This window comes from Sorex araneus, chromosome 11 (genome assembly GCF_027595985.1).
Source record: "Sorex araneus isolate mSorAra2 chromosome 11, mSorAra2.pri, whole genome shotgun sequence".
NCBI lineage: Eukaryota > Metazoa > Chordata > Mammalia > Eulipotyphla > Soricidae > Sorex > Sorex araneus.
The window spans coordinates 19,477,066-19,498,367 of record NC_073312.1 but is presented as its reverse complement, the minus strand read 5'-3'; the positions used below and the strand labels follow the sequence as shown (position 1 = coordinate 19,498,367).

At 39.0% G+C, this 21,302-nt stretch overlaps 1 protein-coding gene across 5 annotated transcripts in view; it reads right to left on the bottom strand.

Moving 5' to 3' along the window:
* The window catches only part of SORCS1 (sortilin related VPS10 domain containing receptor 1), a 580,968-nt gene that overhangs the window by 237,405 nt on the left and 322,261 nt on the right, over window positions 1–21,302 (bottom strand). The gene's annotated exons all lie outside the window — the stretch shown is intronic.

Sequence of the window (21,302 nt, the reverse complement as noted above, 5' to 3'; positions counted from 1 at the left end):
CTTTGGGGAAAAAAAAAACAACTTTAATCTGAGAAGTATCTACTATCATCTCTGTCTTATGTCTACACCAACCCCAAATAGTAAATTCACTTTACAACCTTCAAATCCATGTGGTCAGCCACTCCTAGTTGCTGCTTTGATTGAGGCTCAGATTTAGCTCCCCAGGGCACCCAGGCTATCCTGGCTTCCTTCTAGTGTCACAAGAATAGATTAGCAAGCTACTCAGAGAATCCTGCAAAAATACTTAATAGAAAGAAATACAACAGATGACACACTTTGGCCAAAGATTAAAACTCTCACACGGAATGTTTATTTGACTGTTCTTTGACATGCAAGGGATTTTTTTAGAGATCCTAAAAAAAAAATTGCCCTAAGTCATTTTGCTTTTCATTTCCTATAAGAAAGCCTAAGATTCTAAGATTCAGGTAGAGATCTATAGGCTTATAGATTTAAAAATCAGACCTATTACATGTGTATTTAGAAGTCCAGAATTTAGGTTAAAGAGATGCAAAAATAGTCCTTTGACAGGGAATAAAGATCATCAAACCATCGTACTGTGTAGTAACTGACACCCAGCTTTTGATTTTAATGCACCATGGCAATTGGTAGATTCTTTCAACGTAATCAATCAATAATGAATGGTACCTTACATACTTTAGTTCTCAGCTATAAATCCAATATTTCTAGTTAGAAGTGAACATACATTATTAAATATTCACTATATAATCTCACACTCCCATGAATATTTTTTAATAGTAAAACGTAATCCATAAATTATATTTACTCAAAGCTAAGATAGGAATACAACTCTTCTTAAAGGTAAATATATCTTTTTGTAGCATTGACAGGATTACAAACCCTGCCATAGATCAAGGGGTTAATGGAGCAAACATGATGACCTTTCAGTGTCTGTATTGCAAGCCATAAAGCCCAAAAGTAGAGAAACAGTATGGGGAATATTGTCTGCCATGGAGGTAGGGGAGGGTGGGAAAGTATACCAGGGATATTGGTGGTGGGTAATGTGCACTGGTGGAGGGATGGGTGTTTGACCATTGTGTGATGGTAACCCAAACATGTAAAGCTTGTAACTATCTCTCAGTGATTCAATAAAATTTAAATATATGTATATATATATACATATATATATATGCTCTAATTCTACAATGAACTATCAGTAACACAGAGAACAAAAAGTGAATAGTTTGTAGATGAATCCTGAGATGTCAGAACTTCTACTATGTTCTTAGCAGGCATGTTAGATAACTTTCCTTTGTTCTTTGAACCTACAGTAGATATTATCTATTGTTAGGCCAGTTAGCAACTCAGTGTTATTGTTGTCTTAAATGTCCTGGACTGATTGGAGTAGATCAGACAGGACACTGTATCTTTCTTTTGTTTAATATCTTCTATGTATATAATCACTATTTGATGACATAAATAAAATTGGGTTGGATGTATGTAATTTATTCAAATTGAAACTCATTAAGTGTTTTCCTATGTATGCTTTATGTATTAACCAACTTTGATCTTTATTAATAATATTAATAGTTAATACTGACTAGTCAGTACAACATGCTAGGACTCTGTGCTTTATGTACATACCATATTTCACAAAAAATTGTCAATGATGCATGATAGGTACCCTTTACTTTTTAGTAGTACCAGCACAGCATGTTTGTTTTTCATTTGGGGACCACACCGAGGGACTGGAGAGATAGCACAGCTGGCAGGGTGTTTGCCTTGCACGCAGCTCTTATTATAGTACTTATTATAGTCTCTTACTATAGTGCTATCACTATGCATAGCACAGCGGGTAGGGCATTTGCTTTGCATGCGGCCCACCCGGGTTTGATTCCTCCATCCCTCTCGGAGAGCCCTGCTAGCTACAGATAGTATCCCGCCTGCACGGCAGAGCTTGGCAAGCTACCTGTGGTGTACTGGATATGCCAAAAACAGTAACAAGTCTCACAATGGAGATGTTATTGGTGCCCACTAGGATCAAATCGATGTACAACGGGATGACAGTGTGACAGTGCTACAGTGCTACCCAGCTGTGCTCATGGGTCACTTCTGGTGGTCTTTGGGAGTCCCTATATGGTACTGGGTATGAAACCAGTTTGTCTCTATGCAAGGAAAGCACCTTACTTCCTGCACTATTTCTTTTGTTCCCATAATTTAAAAAAATCACATAATGGCTTCAACCCAGAATTTTGCAAAGAAATTTGGCATAAAATTAATTATGGCATAAAATTAATTACAGTAAAATGCAGTAATGGACCCTCAAGAACCTCCAGAAATAATCTTTCAGCACAGAGCCAGGAGCACATCCTGCATACGTCAAACACCAAACATCAAAAACAATTAAAAATTTAAAAAGGAGATGAGAGAGAAGGAAGGAATCACTTTCCATCATCCCATTAAGAGATGATCTTGATTTTCTTACTAGGGAAACTGAGTCACTTTCCCTCTTCATCAGATATCATGTGATAGCCTTACTATATGCCAAGTATTAACTAACAAAAAAATACAGACTTTAGGTTCATACCTATGTGAACCAAAGTAAAATCACCCAGTTTGCAAGATTTAAAGGGAGATGTCCTTAGCCAATGTTCTGAAAACATAAAGTTTACAGTTCAGTAATGAGGGCAACAGGAATGAGGAGAAAACCGATTTATGACAAGAATTTATTTAAGCACACATGCCTTCATAAAGGAGTATAGTTGACAGTACAAAGGAATTTAAATTAAAATAAAATATCATCAGTGAATGGAGGAAAGACGAGAGAGAGAGCTCTGTTTGTCAGGTTCTATGCTGAGGGTTGCCCAGGGGAAGAATCCAACCGAGAGAGTTTGTTCTGATTATTTGCTTGCTACCTCTTCTCGGAGGGGTTCCTACTTCCATACAGTGAGGGCAGCTTGGCTATTCTCAATAGAGGGAAAATTTACCTGAAAGTTAAACCATTTGTCTTCACAGGCATTTGGCAGTTCTTAATATTCGGGTGGAACAAGAAACAGTGTATTATGAATTTGAGATCTGTCACTGTCTCTGAGGCAGAAATGAGGCAGAAAACATTCTGTTCAGGGAAATACATATTACGGGACAGCACTTTAAAAAAAATCCCAGTTTTTTATAAAAAGTAAGATTTTTATTTTATTGTGAGATTGTGGTTTTGGCCCTTACAGGTCTTAGCCTTTTCACATGGTCACAGCAAGAGAGTGGAGCATAGAGAAGTTAAGGTTATAGGGCTCGGCCAAGTCTGAAAAGGAAGAGTTTCTTTTTATTTTTTTTTTATGCCTGCATTAGAAAAACTGCAAATGCACGTCCCCTGCACCCAGTTTTATTTTACATGGAGCACCTAGTTATTTGGAAAATACTGAGCAGTGGGGAAACGTGCAAATTCGAGCTACTCACTACAACTACTCGTCTCTGTATTTCTATTCTTGTAGAAGCTACAACTACACCAGGGATATGCGGAGACACACAGTCTTGATGCCTGCGAGTAGTTTTCCTTTTTGGCCATGCTCTGTATATTTGACCGATTGGACTCTGTCCTCCGGATAGTGTGGCGGAGGTTGTTAGTCAGAATCCAAGCTGTTCCGGGCCCGGGTAATGCCCAGGAGCGCCTCACCAACATCTATCAGCTCTTTAGGCCTCGTTATCTCAATGACACATCTTGGGCTTTCTCCAGCTTGTATATTGTTTATTGATTGATGCGAATAAGGTAGGGAGAGTAGAACATTCTCTCGAAGTTATGAACAACCGGTAAAAGAGGTTCTGAATGCCGTGTCTGTCGGAATCGTAACAGCTGAGGGATGTGATGAGATAGATTACTCTGATGCTTCTCCCTAGCTCCCAATCTAGGCGAGCAACAAAGAATTGCTGGAGAAAGTTTCCTATTACAGTTGATTTCTACAAGGACATTTTTCATATCAAAATCTCCAAACATCTACTGTATAGATGATCTGAGTGAATGAAACTGACAGGCAACCATGTAACAATCAGCCTATCTTATAGGTTAAATTTAAGGAGGATACGGAGCCAATTTGTAGGGCTAGAACTTAAAGAAAGGAGGTGGTGGGGTGGAGGCATTTAGAAACCAGGTATGGCATTAGAAAGAGGTAATCAGCTGGAAACAGTACAGGAAACTTAAACAAATTGATGGGGGAGAAAGTTAAGGAAAAAAAAAAAAAACAGAACTGAGGCAAAGGAATTCTTTTATTCAAAAATGAAGACAGTGAGCCCAGGGCCTAATTTGACTAGTTGCCATATCAGCTGCAGTTTGGAAACATAATTAATAACTGTGTGTCTGGAAATAATTAATCTATGCTCTTGGGGAAGATGTGCAGTGCAGTGTTGTTCTTCTGAATAGATAACAAAGGCTGATGTATTGGAATTCAGACATCGCAAACAATGCTTGCAAAGGAGAAACTTCCATGTCAGTGATGTCACTGATGCACTTTTGGTGTTTGGTGTGTTTTCTGGGTCAAGAGATGAGGGAGGGTATGCAAGATGATGCACACATCCAAACACGGAAGCTTCCAGAGTCCCTTTAAAAATTAAGCTAGGCCTTGAGCACAAGTCAAGAGTGGTCCTTCAGCATCTCCACATAAAGTCCTCCCAAACTGTTTTTAAAACTATAAACAAAATGTAAGGTCAGCTAATAAGATTTACAGACTTAGAGCACTTAGCGTTTAAAGTCCTTACAGAGATGTCACTGGGTAATATTAGGTAATGCAGTGGGAAAGGAAAATTTCATCTCAGAATGTCTGGCTCTGTTGGAATATGCGTATGTTTTAAGGGAGTAACTCCAGTTTCTAAAACTTTGCTAAGTGTAGTAGTAATTTCCTTTCTAATTTGTCCAAATATCAAGTGTTTGTATCTCAGCATGCTTGGATTTAGTCTCCTTGATCATTTCCTTTCTTTTAATCAGGTACTTCCTCCTGCCTCATCCATTATGGGTAATATACACCTGGTGTCTCCACTAACTAATGACTTATTTTCACTAGCCAATTTCTCTTAAAGTAAACTGGCTGGAAAATAGAAAAGTATTCCTTTTTTCCAGAGATTATCCCCTGGGATACTAAATTATTGTCTTGCTTCCTCCTCCCTATAAAGGACCTTCTACACAAATATCACTCTACTAAAGCTACATTCAAGAAGTTTGGATAAATTAAGCTGGAGTTTAAATGCTTATATATTAGTAATAAGAAAATGCCACCATCTGCAGGTTGGATGGGATAGAAATCCAAAGCCAAGCTCAAAAAGGCGCATCATCTTAAAAGGAGTTCCCTTATAGAAAATGCTACAGGCTAAAGTAGAAAATCCTAGCAAACAGTTTCAAAGTAGTCCTACACTATAACATGCACTGTAGCACTGTCGTTGCGTTGTTTTGCTCGAGAGGGCACTAGTAAAATCTCTGTTGTGAGATTTGTTGTTACTGTTTCTGACATATCGAATATATCATGGATAGCTTGTCAGGCTCTGCCGTGTAGGTGGGATACTCTCGGTAGCTTGCTGGGCTCTCCGAGAGGGGCGGAGGAATCGAACCAGGGTGGGCTGCGTACAAAGCAAATGCCGTACCCGCCGTGCTATGGATAGCGATAACACTATAATGAGAGACTAACCAAAATATAATTGCATTAAATTTAGTCTATAAAACTTCCATTTATTTCCTATTTGAAAACGTCTTATTAGAAGAAAAGCAAATAGAAAGTACTTTAAATAGGTGTAAATAGGTGTATAACAAAATATAAATTTTGAGAGTAGAGGAATTAAATTAATGGTGAATTTTATCTCTTTATATTTGTTTGAATTTTAATGTTTATTTCGAGTAAATGGAGAGTAATGTTTATTTAGAGTAAATGGAGAATAAACAGATAACAATCTCATAATCTAAAATAATTTATTTTATATTATTTAAACAACAGTAACAAAATTAATACTGTAACAATGCAGATATAAAAAAGTATTTATTTAAGGATACATTATTTTCTACTGAAAACAAAAATAGGAAAAGCAGATTATTTGCGTTAAGTTGTAAAAATTCAGCTCAACCAAATACTAACAAATTTCATACATATATTTTCTATTAAAAAGAACATAAAATGCTTATATAATAATGGGAATTAAAATACTGTATACTTTACACAATAAAAAGTAAAGACCCAATATATTTTGAAATATATTTTAATAAAATGAAAGAAGGAAAAGCATTATGTCTTCTAAGGATAAACTTCTGTTGCCTAAAATATTAAGGTCCATAGAGCACTGATGGTCTAGGGAAATATTAGAGGTATCAAGTCAACCTCTGCTGGATTCCTGGCCCTGAACATGTACCCAGGTAGGAGTACTCCTGAGCACAGAGTCAGAAGCAGTTTCCATGCACAGAGCTGGGAACAAGCCATAAGCGACTTGGTGTAAGCACCAACAACTCTCCCAAATAATAAATAAATAAATAAATATACATATATGTGTACATACATAGAGATGTATAGATTCCTCTCTATATATAAAACATGTATACATAAGTTATATATTATATAGTATATACACGTTCAGATGAGCCTCACGATGGGGGAGCCGGCAGAGGAACCCAGGTGTGCGGGGACCCGGGGCTGAGATCTCCAAGGCTGCTTGGATTGGGACTGGGACTTTTCCACCCAGATCCCCCAGGTTTCCAGTAGCTAGGCAGTCACACCCAGAGACTGCTCTGAGTGCCGTGTAATCCCATCAATGGCCAACATCCAGAGACTATAAAACCAAGCTCCTGGGAGCTAATAGCCTAGTTCTCCCTTTTAGAGAACCTGACAACCTTCCAAGAGTCTATTGGTAGGTCTATGCCACTTGGAGAGCGTGGCAAGCTCCCTGTGGCATATTCATATCTAAAATACAGTAACAAATATATCGTACCTCTTGGAGAGCCCGGCAAGCTACCAAGAGTATCCCGTCCGCACAGCAGAGCCTGGCAAGCTATCCGTGGTGTATTCGATATGCCAAAAACAGTAACAATAGGTCTCATTCCCCTGACCCTGTAAGAGCCTTCAATCTTTGGGAAAGACAAGTAAGGAAAGGCTGCTAAAATCTCAGGGCTGAGTGTAGTAGAGACATTACTGGTGCCCGCTTGAGTAAACTGACGAACAATGGGATGGCAGTGATACAGTGATAGTATATACTAAATATATACAATATAGATATGTAAGTATATAATATACTCATGCAGTATATATTATACATATTACATATGTATACATATATATATATGTAACAGTTACTGTTTTTGGAATATTGAATACTGTTTGAGGCTTTTTGTGTTCCTGGAGCTAGCAGACACCATTGGGCTACACCAGCACGCGACAAGAACAAATGGAGACATTATTGACACTTGCTCAAGCAAATTGATGAGCAACGGGATGACAAGTTATACAAGTGATATATATATATATTAAATATGCATTATACATATTATATATACTAAACACATATATTATATATATAAAATATGTAGAAATCTAGAACATCCCTTGGCATATCCCACACAATGTTGCTGAGGATCCCTTTAAAAATGGGGAGCCTCCTAAGTGGTTGGGTACTTAGAGAGCTCAGTCGCCACTCCCAGAAATTCTTGCCTAACTACTGGTAGTTAGAGGGCCAGAGCGTGCACTTCTGCCTTGATCGTGAGGTGCTGGGAACCACCAGGATCATCTCACCAGTCCGTGGGAGCTCCCAAGTCTATATCACGTGATGACATATCACGTGATGCGTTGGAGGCTGCGCAGTGCAGCAGTGCTGGGTATTGCACCGAGGATGGACACATGGTCCTCACCCTGGCACCATCCCTCTTGCTATTAAGGCTGTTTTAATGGAGATACCCTATTAGAACACGCCCACAGTATGGAGGACATGCAAAATAAGCAGGTACCTTCCAAAAAATGTAATGGGTTGAGTGATAGTCCATCACATGGAAAATAAGAACACTTAGAATATTCATTTTTATTTACTTTTGCTAATCGGTTGTTGGTTATTCAGTTATTCTCAGAACGACCTTTCACAGATGTTTTAAAATAAGGTGAAACCATAAAATATGAGGAATTAAATTACAAAACCATTGTTATCACCCTTAGGATCCAATCCTCTGACTTTAGTTTTAGCCTTCATATGCATTATAAGTGTATCATTCTCCAGACCTTCCAAAGAAGTGGAAGGTATTTTATCTCAATACACAACATTTAACATCATTCACTAAAATAACTTGCTAATGGATATCTAGACTGCAAATTAGAATAAAATGGTGTTTAGAGATAACAAATCAATTGGTTAGATTAAAGGATATTATCAAACAAGCACCAAAAATCCTGATGATAAGGAACTAACAGTGGATGTTCCAAAGGATTAACTTTTCCCCTTGAAGAGATACCTTCTATCTTGTAAGGTTTGGAATCTGTTACCTTTTGGGCTAGTAAATTGCACTAGCAACAGAAAATTACATCAATTTACAAAACCAAGGTCAGATAAAGAGCGTAGATTGTAGCAATATCAAAGGAACTAGAACGTGATAAATACAGAGGGCTGCATGACATTTGTATGATCCTAAGGCCAGTTACCATGAAAATAAGAAGATTCCATGATGTAAAGAATCGGATTCCCACTTGCCAGGAAGATTTCATACACTGCACAAAGCACACAGTCTATTGGCAACACCCAGAGTTGCCCACAGTGAACTTATGGCTCTAGAAATTTGATTTATATACCTGTGTGGCACTTAGATGTGATTTTTGTCATGTTATCATTTTCTCACACACATATTTTCCCACATATTATTATAATAATCTAAAGAAAACATTGAAGAGAAGAATGTTTCTTGAAATAACTATAATACCTGATTATTCTAAACAATAAGAAAACTGTAAATTATAAGGTAAAATCCTATGGGACTAGAATCCATATATATGGGAAGAGAAAGTAAGGCTTTTAAATAAAGAAGAAAACTCCACTTTCTCTATTACCCATGACAAATGCATAATTGCTTGGCTCTTTTCAACATCTTGTCCCACTCACTTAAAATCTTGCTGTAAGTGGAGCTGAGACACTGTATTTTAATTTTCATAGGCCTGAACAGAATATCAATGAAGCCATGGGAGAAAAGCACATATGTTTATCATCGTACTTCTCTTGGAAATTTAGCACAATGAGATTAACTCGGGGGAACCCTACTAGGTTTTCCTTTCTTTCTCATCTTTCTCTTTAGATTACTTCTCTAGCTGCTTAGCTTGTACTGTAATGTAGGTCAATGACACTATCAAAAGGGTTTCTGCAAAGATGATGATCTGCTTTGGAGAAAGGAAGGAGAAAAATAAGCTGGGGAGAAAGGGATTCCATCAAAGGATACAGGCATTCTGTATCACTGTCATCCCGTTGCGCATAAATTTGCTCAAGCGGGCACCAGTAATGTCTTCATTGTGAGACTTGTTGTTACAATTTTTGGCATATAAAAAGAAAAGAAAAGAAAGAAAGAAAACTTACTCCTCCTAATGATGGGTTCTAAATAAGAGACCGAATGACAACTCTGAACTGGAAACTGCTCTTTTGGAAAATGTAAACTTCTCTTTAAACGACACTCAAGAATGATATAATAAACTGTTTTATTGACTAAGCAATGGCACGCCAGCTTACATCTCTCACCCACTAGCCGGAAGGTCTTATTACGTGCCCCTCCCCTATGGGTTCAGATGTTGAATTTGCAGATCTGTGCAAGAATAGTGATTTCTCTTGGCTGGTGAGTTTTGGCTGTGGCTTTGCAAGCTTTTCACTGAGATGTAAAACAGAGGTCCTGGCTGCTCAGAGTCATTACGGCTCCCTGGAAACTTTCTACAAGAGTAGTGATATTAACAGCAATTGCCCTGGCCAGATTCCATTCCAAGTAATTGCATTCCACCAGGCAGTTTGCAACAAAAGCCACTTCCCATGCCATAGTGTTGGGATCTGCTGCCAATAATATACCAGCTGCTAAACTCCAACTATTTTTGGGTCAAAATAGTTTTTGAAGCTAAATCATTTGGAGCATGTATGCAGTGAGCTAAATCCCACAGCAACCTTGGTCATCGGCAATGTTCCCCAGGTTAGCTATACACTGGCAGAGCAGTGGGTAAGTCTCCCATTTTCCAAATCTAGCTCAAAAGCGCTTGCTTCCAAATAGCCTTTTACAAAAACTTGTCCTATAGGGATTAACCAGTTCCTCTCTCAAGTTTCCTCCCAAAATTATTAATGTATTTTTGAAATATTGAATCCCGTTCAACAAATAGAACTTCTTTTGTCATTTTCTGGTGCTCTTCCATATATTGGGCCAATAGTACAGGTATTATTATTCGTATTCACTGATAAAAAAGTAAAAACACCCCCAAACAGTGTGGCTTTTTATGTTCTTCAAAGAAGAGTATTTTTAAAGCAAAATAATGAACAGAAGTCTTTTATTAACTGGGATTGTAATTAAAATCAGAAGGTTCTGATGTCTTTATCCTAGTAAGGAATCTTTGTTCTCTTTTGAAATTCCCTCGGCTTTAAAGGAGGCATTATTCTTTAATCCAGTACCTGCCCCCAACCCACACGCGGCCAAAAATGGAGGAAAAAAAGTGCAATGTGTTTATCAGGAATATGTTTTTCCTACTTTTTGTTGTTGTTGTTGTTGTTGTTATCCTCGTTTCTCCATATTTCAACAAATATCTTCCAAATAAAGCAAACCTTCCTATCAAGGTGACATTTTTTTTCCCTCAAAAACCTGTCTTGGAAATAACAACAAACATATTGATCTTAAATATCTGAGCATGGTTTTTCAACAACAATATGTGTCTTCATATATAACTGCATTTTGTTCTTTTAATAATCCTGAGAAGCAGTGGAAATAGTACCTTCTTCTTTTTCCAGGTGGAATAATTTCCAGGCTCAATATTCTACTTCTGGATCTGAAATGAACCAATGACTGCAGTAACTCCAAAGACATGCTTCAAACCCTCCTGGTCTACACTTCCTATAAGACTGCTCCTTCTAGCCCACACTGCCGGCACAGAGTCACATGTGCTTTGCTATACAAGCTCCCTGTGAGAACAAATGCAGAATATTACCAATGGGAGGGAATGAGAGGGCTGGGCACACTCCTTTGCAATTGCACTATGAGTTTTTTTTAATAAAAGACATACCAGAATGAAATGTCCAGTATATATGAGGTTCACATGGATAGAATATAGTTTGAATTAATATGTGAGTCTAGTACATAGTTGGTAGTCAAGGATATTATTTAGGAGTTTTATGTGTGATGTTTTGTTGAACGTTCACCATAATCTTGTCCTTATCTTCTTCTGTATTGCACAGGGGAGTACGACCTCATATACACAGAGAGAAAGAGAGTATCAGTGGGTACTGGGTGGAGACTGGCTGCTTCCAAGATCCAGAAACTTAAAAACAATTGTTTTGATTTGGGGGCCACAACCAGCAGTACTCAGGACTTCCTTCTAGCTTTGAACTCAGGGATCACTCTTGGTGGAGTTTGGTCCATAAGGGGTACAGGGGCTCTGGGGTATACAAGACAAGAGCCCTACCCACCATCTCTCTGATTCCAAGATCAACACTCAGCACTCCTCAGAATTCCTTCAATTCAGGTATGATTGATTTATCATGACCCATATTCTCTCTCCATTGCTACATTGAGTAGTCACAAAGTTGCTTCTTGAATTACTACAAAACTTGACAAACCAGAAAATCAAATGAAAGTAAAACAGATACTGAGCTTATTGAAAGAAAATCCTTGAACTCTCTCTCCCTCTCTCTCTCTTTTTCTTCCCCTCTCTCGCTCTCTCCTTCCCTTTCCCTCCATATTTCTCTCTTTTTCCATGATTTTCAGGGCTTATTCATTTTTTTTTCTTTTTAGGTCACACCCAGCGATGCTCAGGGGTCACTCCTGGTTCTGCACTCAGGAATTACTCCTCACAGTGCTCAGGGGACTGTATGGGATGCTGGGAATCAAACTCGGGTTGTTTGCGTGCAAGGCAAAATGTCCTACCCACTTTGCTATTTCTCCAGCCCCACAGGACTTATTCTTGATTCTACACTAAGGAATTATTCCTAGCGGTGCTTGGGGGATGATGGGGATCAAACCTGGTTTGGCTGCATGCCAGGCAACACATAACCTGCTATAATATCTCTTTGGCCCCTTATATGTACATATTTTATTATTATTACTTTAATTGACAAATGAAAGCTTAAAAGAAGAAAATATTCACACCCAAAAGTCTCCTCCAAGTTCCTGAAACACAGCTTGACCTTGAATTTGGTAGGAGGAAGAAGATGTCAGGGATGAAGTAACTCACTGTTCTCTTGGCTGAGATGCTCTGCAGCTAGTTTGCCCCTCTGTGAAGACAGTGTGCTCCTTTCTGGACTGGACACCCACACAGGCTCCTACAGTGTGCCATAACACTATGTGCCAATTCAATGCCCAGTGTCCCATTTCAAGAAAGATATTACAGCTAAACTGCAAAACAGAGATGAGTGACAGCCAGACATTGGCCATGTTGGGGTAACTTAGAAAAAGGAAGAGTCTGTTCATTCCAAACTATTTACTCTTTTTGTACCATCTTCATGGGCTTTTGTTCACAATGCACATCATCTCCAGAATCCAATAATCTGATACAAGCATCTGGCTCTCTGTTAAACTGAGGGAGTCCTCTCCATGTATTCAAATCTCTTAATCAGGAGTCCTTTCACTTCTTAACTTTCCTTTCCACTTAGCTCATGTTTGTGGGTGGGGAATTCCCCCCTTGTGAAATAAAAAAAAAATCTTCTGGTCAGTACCATCTCTTTTAGGAGGGGTGTGAGGGGGCTTATGCTCAGAATGCATAAGAGCTCACATACATGATTTCTTACCCCTACCTCCCATTAGTTCACGCAACACAACTGTATCCTTTCCTTTCACCTATCTTCCAACAACTAACGATGCCACATTGCACAATGACACATTAGATTTTATTTCAAAATTTATTTTTAATACCTATTTCTTTTTGTTCTCATATTTCTCTCTCTCATGGGTGCTTTGAATAGCAGTTTGTATCCATTTAATTAGTCTCTGTGAAATGCCTGTGTTTCATACCAAGACAGAGCTACTTGCTGTGCAAATGAATGAAGTTAGAACCCTGGAATAATGGAAGAGAAATCTCAAAGCATAAAATTTCATGAAGCACCCCTTCCAGAGCTTAACAAATGTCTTTGAATACACTGTAAAAGTAGCCTCCCACAGTTCTGCAAAGCTAAATTGCTAGTAAATAGTCTATGCCCTGAAGTGATTAAGAGGGATTTATTCCAGCTCCCACTTACTTCACTTGTAAGTGGAAGGCCTACATGCCTCCGATATAGGTGTTTTCTCAATCTACTCCTAAAGACAGTAGTTAACTTATTTCTTTAAATCTCAGTTGCCTGTACATGTCAACATGCTCTTGACATATATTCCACCCATTAGTCACGTAAGTAATACAGAGATCTTTCTGTAATAGAAATAATGAACCCAGTTTTAATATCAATGGGACAAATAGGAATAGCGTCCTTTCCAACCAAATCTTCCATTGTCCAGTAGAGGGCAGCTGTTTCCAAACACATAACACTTTAGATCTGTGTCACCAACAGTAAGAGTTTTGCATCCTTATTAAGAAAAATGAAACTAAGTTGTTCAATAGAAAAATAATCCCTTAGTATTAGTGTAGTGTATTTCTGTTTAGAAATGCATAGTCTTAGGTTTATAGGCTGCTGTTATAGAAAGATGGAGATGTTGTAACTGTTAGTTCAGCCATAGACTCTCAAAATAGATTCTGAATCAGAATTTCTGATAGGCTCCAAGACCTAACATTTTAACATTTAATTTGTCTAAATGATTTTTCGTATGCCAAATTTTAAGAATATGGTATTGATTTTATTGTTTTGTTCCAGTTTTCTTTGGAAGACAGAGGGACATACTCTCTAGAATTTCATGTATGGAATCTGATTTCATGTATGAAATCAAAATATCCAGTGATGGAATGGTATCATAATGTCTAATTACAGTCCAAGAATAGACCTGCAGATGAGGAGGGAAAAACTGTAACCTCACTTACACATGTAATGATAGAAGACACATTCTCTGTTGTGATTTTGTTAAGGAACATCATTCAGGAAAATGGAATATACCACTAAGCAGATTCATCCCCACAAAAGTTTGGTCTTTATGACACAGGTATGATGAGCAGGATAAAATCCTTTGCTACTCTGTATTTTCTCTACTGAATGTAGTAATTCAGTGTATATGGATAAACTGTGAGTAAATTGTGAGTAAACTGAGGCCTCCTGCTGGTCTACCTGGAGAGAGCTAAGAGTCAAGACCAGCTAAGAATACCCAGGTGCACACCACAATCTATAAGGTACATTGAAGTCAAAGTCGGCAACACCCTCCATGATATTGAAGCTAATGGTATATTCAAAGATGACACTCAACTGATCAACCAAATGGAAACAGAGATAAACAAATGGACTATATTAAACTAAGAAGCTTCTGCACTGCAAAAGATACAATGACCAGAATACAAAGACAATCTACAGAATGGGAAAGGATATTCAACCAATACCCATCCAATAAGGGGTTGGTATCAAGGGTATATAAAGCACTGGTTGAACTCTACAAGAAGAAAACATCCAACCGCATCAGAAAATGGGGGGAAGAAATGAACAGAAACGTTCCCAAAGAAGAGATACGAATGGCCAAAAGGCACATGAAAAAATGCTCTTCATCACTAATCATCACAGAGATGCAGATCAAAACAACTATGAGATACCACCTCACACCACAGAGAATGGCACACATCCAAAAGAACAAAAGCAACTACTATTGGAGGGGATGTGGGGAGAAAGGGACCCTTCTACACTGTTGGTGGGAATGCTGACTTGTTCAGCCCTTCTGGAAAACAATATGGACGCTTCTCAAAAAATTAGAAATTGAGCTCCCATTTGACCCAGCAATACCACTTCTGGGAATATATCTTGGAGAAGCATAAAAGTATAGTTGAAATGACATTTGCACTTATATGTTCATCGCAGCACTGTTTACAATAGCCAGAACTTGGAAAAATACCGAGTGCCCAAGAACAGATGACTGGTTAAAGAAACATTGGTACATCTATACAATGGAATACGATGCAGCTGTTAGAAAAGATGAAGTCATGAATTTTGCATATAAGTGGATCAACATGGAAAGTATCATGCTAAGTGAAATGACTTAGAAAGAGAGAGACAGACATAGAAAGATCGCGCTCATCTGTGGAATATAAAATAACAGAGTAAGAGACTAACACCCAAGAATGGTAGAAATAAGCACCTTTTGGCTCCATGGCTTGGAAGCTGGCCTCACATGCTGGGGGGAAAGGCAGTTCAGATAGAGAAGGGAACATCAAGTAAGCTCTGGTTGGAGGACCCGCTTGGGAGGGGAGATGCATGCTGAAAGTAGACTATAGATTGAACACGATGGCCACTCAATACCCCTATTGCGGACCACAATACCCAAAAGGAGAGAGAGAGAGAGAACAAAAGGGAATGCCCTGCCACAGAGGTAGGGGTTGGAGGGGGATGAATGGGATTGGGAGGTGGGAGGGATACTGGATTCACTGGTGGTGGAGAATGGACACTGGTAGAGGGAGGGGTGCTCAAACATTGTATGTGAGAAACATAAGTATGAAAATGTGTAAATCTGTTACTGTACCCTCATGGTGATTCACTAATTAAAAAATTAAAAAAAAATTAAATATAAAAAATAAAAATAAAAATCCCCCTAGCAAAAGAAAAAAAAAAGAGTACCGAGGTGCAGGAATAGCATCATTGTATCACTGTCATCCCATCGCTCATGGAATTGCTCGAGCGGGCACCAGTAACGTCTCCATTGTATGACTTGTTACTGTTTTTGGCATATCAAATATGCCATGGGTAGCTTGCCAGGCTCTACCGTGCAGGTGAGATACTCTCAGTAGCTCTCCCCGCTCTTTGAGAGGAGCAGAGGAATCGAACCTGGGTGAGCCACGTGCAAGGCAAATGTCCTACCCGCTGTGCTACACTAATTAAAAGCACTATAAAAGACATTGTCTCCTTTCCCTTATGATGAATCTATCTTTATTATTGCTGGCAACCCTGATTTCTGAAATAAGCATATCTACTAACATTAGTTTAGTTATTATGTGTTAATTTACTATTTATCGAGCTCTTCTTGAAAATCAGTACTAAGAACTGGAGAAAAAAATGAAATTTGCTTGGCACCTTCTTCAGTTGTTTCCAACTTTCAAAAGACTATCCAGAACCACTGGGTGTGGTCTCAAAGCAAAAAGTAGAGCAAACAACATATACTGCGTACAATTATACAAGCTGACTTAAAATACCACATCTTTTGCCTTTGTCTTTTCTCTATGCTTTGCATGTTATCTTAGATTAATGATTAGTTAAAACATGAAATGTATTCAAAGTATACCATGGACTCAACATTTAGCTTTAAGAATGGGGTGAAATGAACCAGATAAAACAATTATAGCACTTTTAGCAAATGATGAAACACAATGTTAAGGGCCATGGGGTAGAACTGCAAAGACATGGCTTCCAGGGGCCTGCGTGATAGCACAGCGGATTGGGCATTTGCCTTGCATGCAGCCGACCCAGGTTCGATTCCCAGCATCTCATATGGTCTCCCAAGCACCGCCAGGAGTAATTACTGAGTGCATCAACCAGGAATAAACCCAGTGCACCGCCACGTGTGACCCAAAAACAAACAAACAAAAAGGCATCGCTTCCAGTTGAACACTACCAGTCATTCCTAAGACTTAGATGCAACATATTTAACTTCGCCTACCTTCCTCACAATGTTTTTGTAAGGAAGCAGTTATGGCAAACATAACTCCCTATTTGTAACAGCAAGCGAGAAAGAGAAAATGTTGCGGATAGGTACTATCTAATTTCAAAACCACTCTCTCCTAGATATTTATTTCGGTTCTTTGTAATTCCCCTGAGTTGGGATTGCATGAAAGAAACATAATGAGCCATGGGAGAAACTTTGTAATAAATGGAGCCAACTGGTTTGGGTTTGATCATCTTCTGGGCTTTATCACTTGAGCTTCACCAGTTTCCATTGGTTACAGCGTAATAGAATGCAGACACGAATCTCCAGGGAGCCAGATAACTTCCCACTCACTATGCCTCTCACCCAGGCAGTCCCAAGGCCCGTGGGGTGGGGAGAGAGAAATGGTGTGGCTCTGGGGAAATTTTAAGCCCTCATACAAGTATAATTTCCTCGAGTCTATAAAATTTCAAATACTAAAGAGAGGGGAAGGAGGGAGGATAATTTATCTGCGGAAATAATTTTCTCGGCAGATCAAAGAATTAATTGCAGTCTCACAGCCTGCTGTTCTCACAAATAGTGCGAGGATGAGGTGGGAGGGAGAGGCCATTTCTATAAGAATAGGACAGTGCTTTCTCTCCAACTTTTACTTGCTTAGATCTGGACTTTAAAACTAAACAGGAAAGGCAAATTTCAAGCTCCATTTACTTTTAGCAAATCTGGACTTCTTGTCTCATTCGGAACCCAGACACACTGCTCGTGGGCCCCGTTTCTACCAAACGACTGGGTCAGTAGAATTTGGCTTCCAACCTTATAAAATGTCAAGATCACCATATCCCCAGCATAATAGAAGGTGAGAAAATCAAGGTAGAAAGCAGATCAAAGGACAATAATACCTCTGGACACACTGATATTTCCTCAATGATCATGTCTTAAAGCTACTTGGTCAGCCAGAGATGCCAGCCTTCATAGGTCGAACGGGGAGCTCTCAGACAAACTATTTCCAGTTTTTAAACGTCGTCATCACAGACAGGGATATGGAGTTTACCTTAAAATTAGCACTGGTAACTCAGCTCTGAGCTAGAGAGGGCTGGACGCCTGACTTCCTGCTTCCCTCTCAGCAGCCAGGGAGCAAGCCAGCTCTGCCTAAGGCAGAATGGCCCTGGCAATTAGCAAATCACTATCAGGAAATCACTGGAGAGCTCCAGATATGTGAATCTGGGCTCAAGCTGCAGGCAATGTTTCACATTTTGCCAGATTATTTTATTTCTTTAAGGTTTCCATTTATGCCGACAACTAAGATGATTTGGTTAAAAATATACCTCAATCTTTTCTACCCCCCCCCCCAGAGAAAACAGACATTTTTCTTTGCAGGTCACCCTTCTTATTTGGGGAAGAAAAAGAAGACAACAGAGAAGAATGCATCCCACCGGTTACACTGGGCTGTAAGCCAGAATCACAACAAGTTCTGCAGGGGTAAGAAGCAATAGATTTTAATTGGTGCCCAGGGGTAAAGGTCAGCTTCCTTGGAACAATGGGCATCTATGGTGGTAATGGACTGAGTCCTCTGTGGGAGTCTGTAAATGTCAGTAATGTACTTTCAAATGGAAACACAAAAGACTTGGTCTCACAGAACAAAAACAGCATTAGCCAGCGGAGAAAATATGTAAATTGGTTAGTTAAGTAATGCATTCAAAGAGCATAGCTGAGGACTCACACAAACATACTAAATACCAAAATTCAAAGGAAAACAGACTACTTCAAATATGAGACAAATGCCTTTCTACAACCCAACAACTTTTTCCCCAGAAGTTCTGTTCTTTTTCCTTGTCATCCTCTAGAATTCAAACACTATAATTATTTGAGTCAGGCTGGAGGGGTTTGGCTCAGAAAGCTACATCCAATCCAGTGCAATTAGGGTTGGTTTGAAGAAGAAAACACCAACATTTGTTAGGAAATTGGAGCTGTCCTCTTTCAAGGAACTATGGACCACTTTTATAAAGCAGTATAGAAAAAAAGAACTGGTCATTATTGGCATAGCAGAGGCACGTCATGACTCCTTACAAATACTTGACCACTTATTTTATTGCCGTATTTCACTCCATACTTCTCAGGTCGTCTTGGTCCCAAATAGTCACCTACTACAATTATCTCTGTGCTCTATTATTTAAAAAAAAAAATCAGTGGCCTAGAGATAGTATAGTGGTTAAGGCCAATTCCTTGGCATTACATATGGTCCCACAGCATCACCAGGGGTCATTCCTGAGCACATAGTACCTGAGTACCACAGAGCCCATCCACTGCCCCCCCCAAAAAAAAAAGGGAGACTACACTTTTAAATAATAAAATTTAGATGCATAATCTGTGAAAGGAGAACTTTGGGGGCAGGCAATTAGAGTGTGAAGCATATATTACCAATTTTTTCAGATTTTAAGAAATGAAAGTTTCAGTACCTATAGCAGTGGCACCTAAATGTTCTCACTTCCTTCCATATACATACATATTTATTTTTAAATTGAGATGACATTTGAAAAAGACCCTATTTTTGCATGTTCAGAGTACTACCTAACTCTCACTCAATGTTGGTTCAACTAAATTACATTTTCTTGTGGTGGGTATCAGAACTTTGTGTCATATGAGTATGCTACATCGGGAAACTAAGTCTTCTCAGGCTGCATTCCAGCATAAAACTATAGTCCTCTCCAAACTTTGATGCCACTCTCATTAGAGCAAAGCAATCCATCATCTTCTGCCCTATACTGCTCATTAAACACATCCCTACTACGAAGATGGTAAACTCCATAAGGGCAATACAGGAACACTTACTACATTTTTAGTATTCAACTAATGTCTTGCAAAATGCTGGGCACAATTAGGTAACCAATAAAATGCATGTCAATTAATTTCTTCTTGGAGGATATGAAGGCCACACCTGGCAGTACTCATTGAATACTCATAACTCTGTGCTCAGGGGTCACTCCTGGTCCTGCCAAGAGGGACAATATGTGGTGTCAGAGATTAAACTAGGATTGGTAGCATACAAAGCAAGAGACATAACTCCTATACTGCCTCTGACCCTGATTTCTGCTGAAAATTTCCTAACCCTGATTTCTCCATAAAATTTCACCTCTAAAACATCTGACAAAATGATAGCTACTTATGGTAAGTACTGAATATAGCAAACCTTTAAGTACATCTTCATTTTATTAATTGTATTCTTTCAGAGAGGACACACTACTGGTGCTCAGAAATATTGCTGGCTCTGTTCTCAGGGCTTACTTCCGGCTGTGCTAGGCAAAGCTATGCAATGCCAGCAATCCAACTAGGATCTGCAGCATGCAAGGGAAGTACCATGCCTCCTGTGCTATATCTGTGCACCTATTAATTAAATCTTAATAATGTCATGACTGCCCACTTATTTATAGAAGAGAGAGGAAAAAGTTTATTAAAAAAGCAATAAAATTTATGTTAAAGCTATAATTCAATTAGGTCATGAATACTTAACTTTACTCATTTTAGTTGATGAAGTCTCCTATCCCAGCCATAGCCATGCTCAACACATTTGGATGAGCCTCATGCATGAAGGAACAAGCAGAGGAAACCAGGTGTGTGGGGCTCAGGGATGAGATCTCAAGCTTGCTTAGATCCGGACTGGGCCTCTTCTGCCCAGATTCCCCATTTTCCAGTAGCTAGGCAGTCACATCCAGAAACTGCCCCTGGCTTTGTGTAATCCCATCAATGGCCCACATCCAGAGACTATAAAACCAAGCTCCCAACATCTTATAGCCTAGTTCTCCCTCTCAGAGAACCTGGCAAGCTACCAAGATTTTCCTGCCCACGCGTGAGAGCCTGGCAAACTCCCTGTGGCGTATTCATATGTCAAAAACAGTAACAATGCTGGGTCTCATTCCCCTGGCCCTGAAAGAGCCTCCAAGACAAGGACGTTGGGAAGGACGAGTAAAGAGAGGCTTCTAAAATCTCAGGGCTAGGATGAATGGACACATTACTGAGACTACTCAAGAAAATCGATGATCAACAGGATGATGATGATGATGATGATGATGATGATGATGATGATGATGATGATGATGATGATGATGATAATGATAATGATGATAGTTGATGAAGTAACAAATTGTCAAGCTTTAAGAGTCAACATATACACAGACTTACTTATTCCATGCATGTAGATCAATCAAAGCTCTGTGTGCACTGTCAATTCTGAACAAAGATTCCTAGCAACACAAAGTGACAGTTTTCATCTATCTTTTCCCTCTCTCCTTTGACAAATATTTGCTTCTCTGTGAAGTCTTTCTTGGATCCCCAAAGATAGAGCTCAATGTACATAGCTATTAATATAAATAAGTTCTGATGCTTAGTTAACTGCTTATGCATTGGTCTCTTTTTCCAGACTGCAAAATCCTTA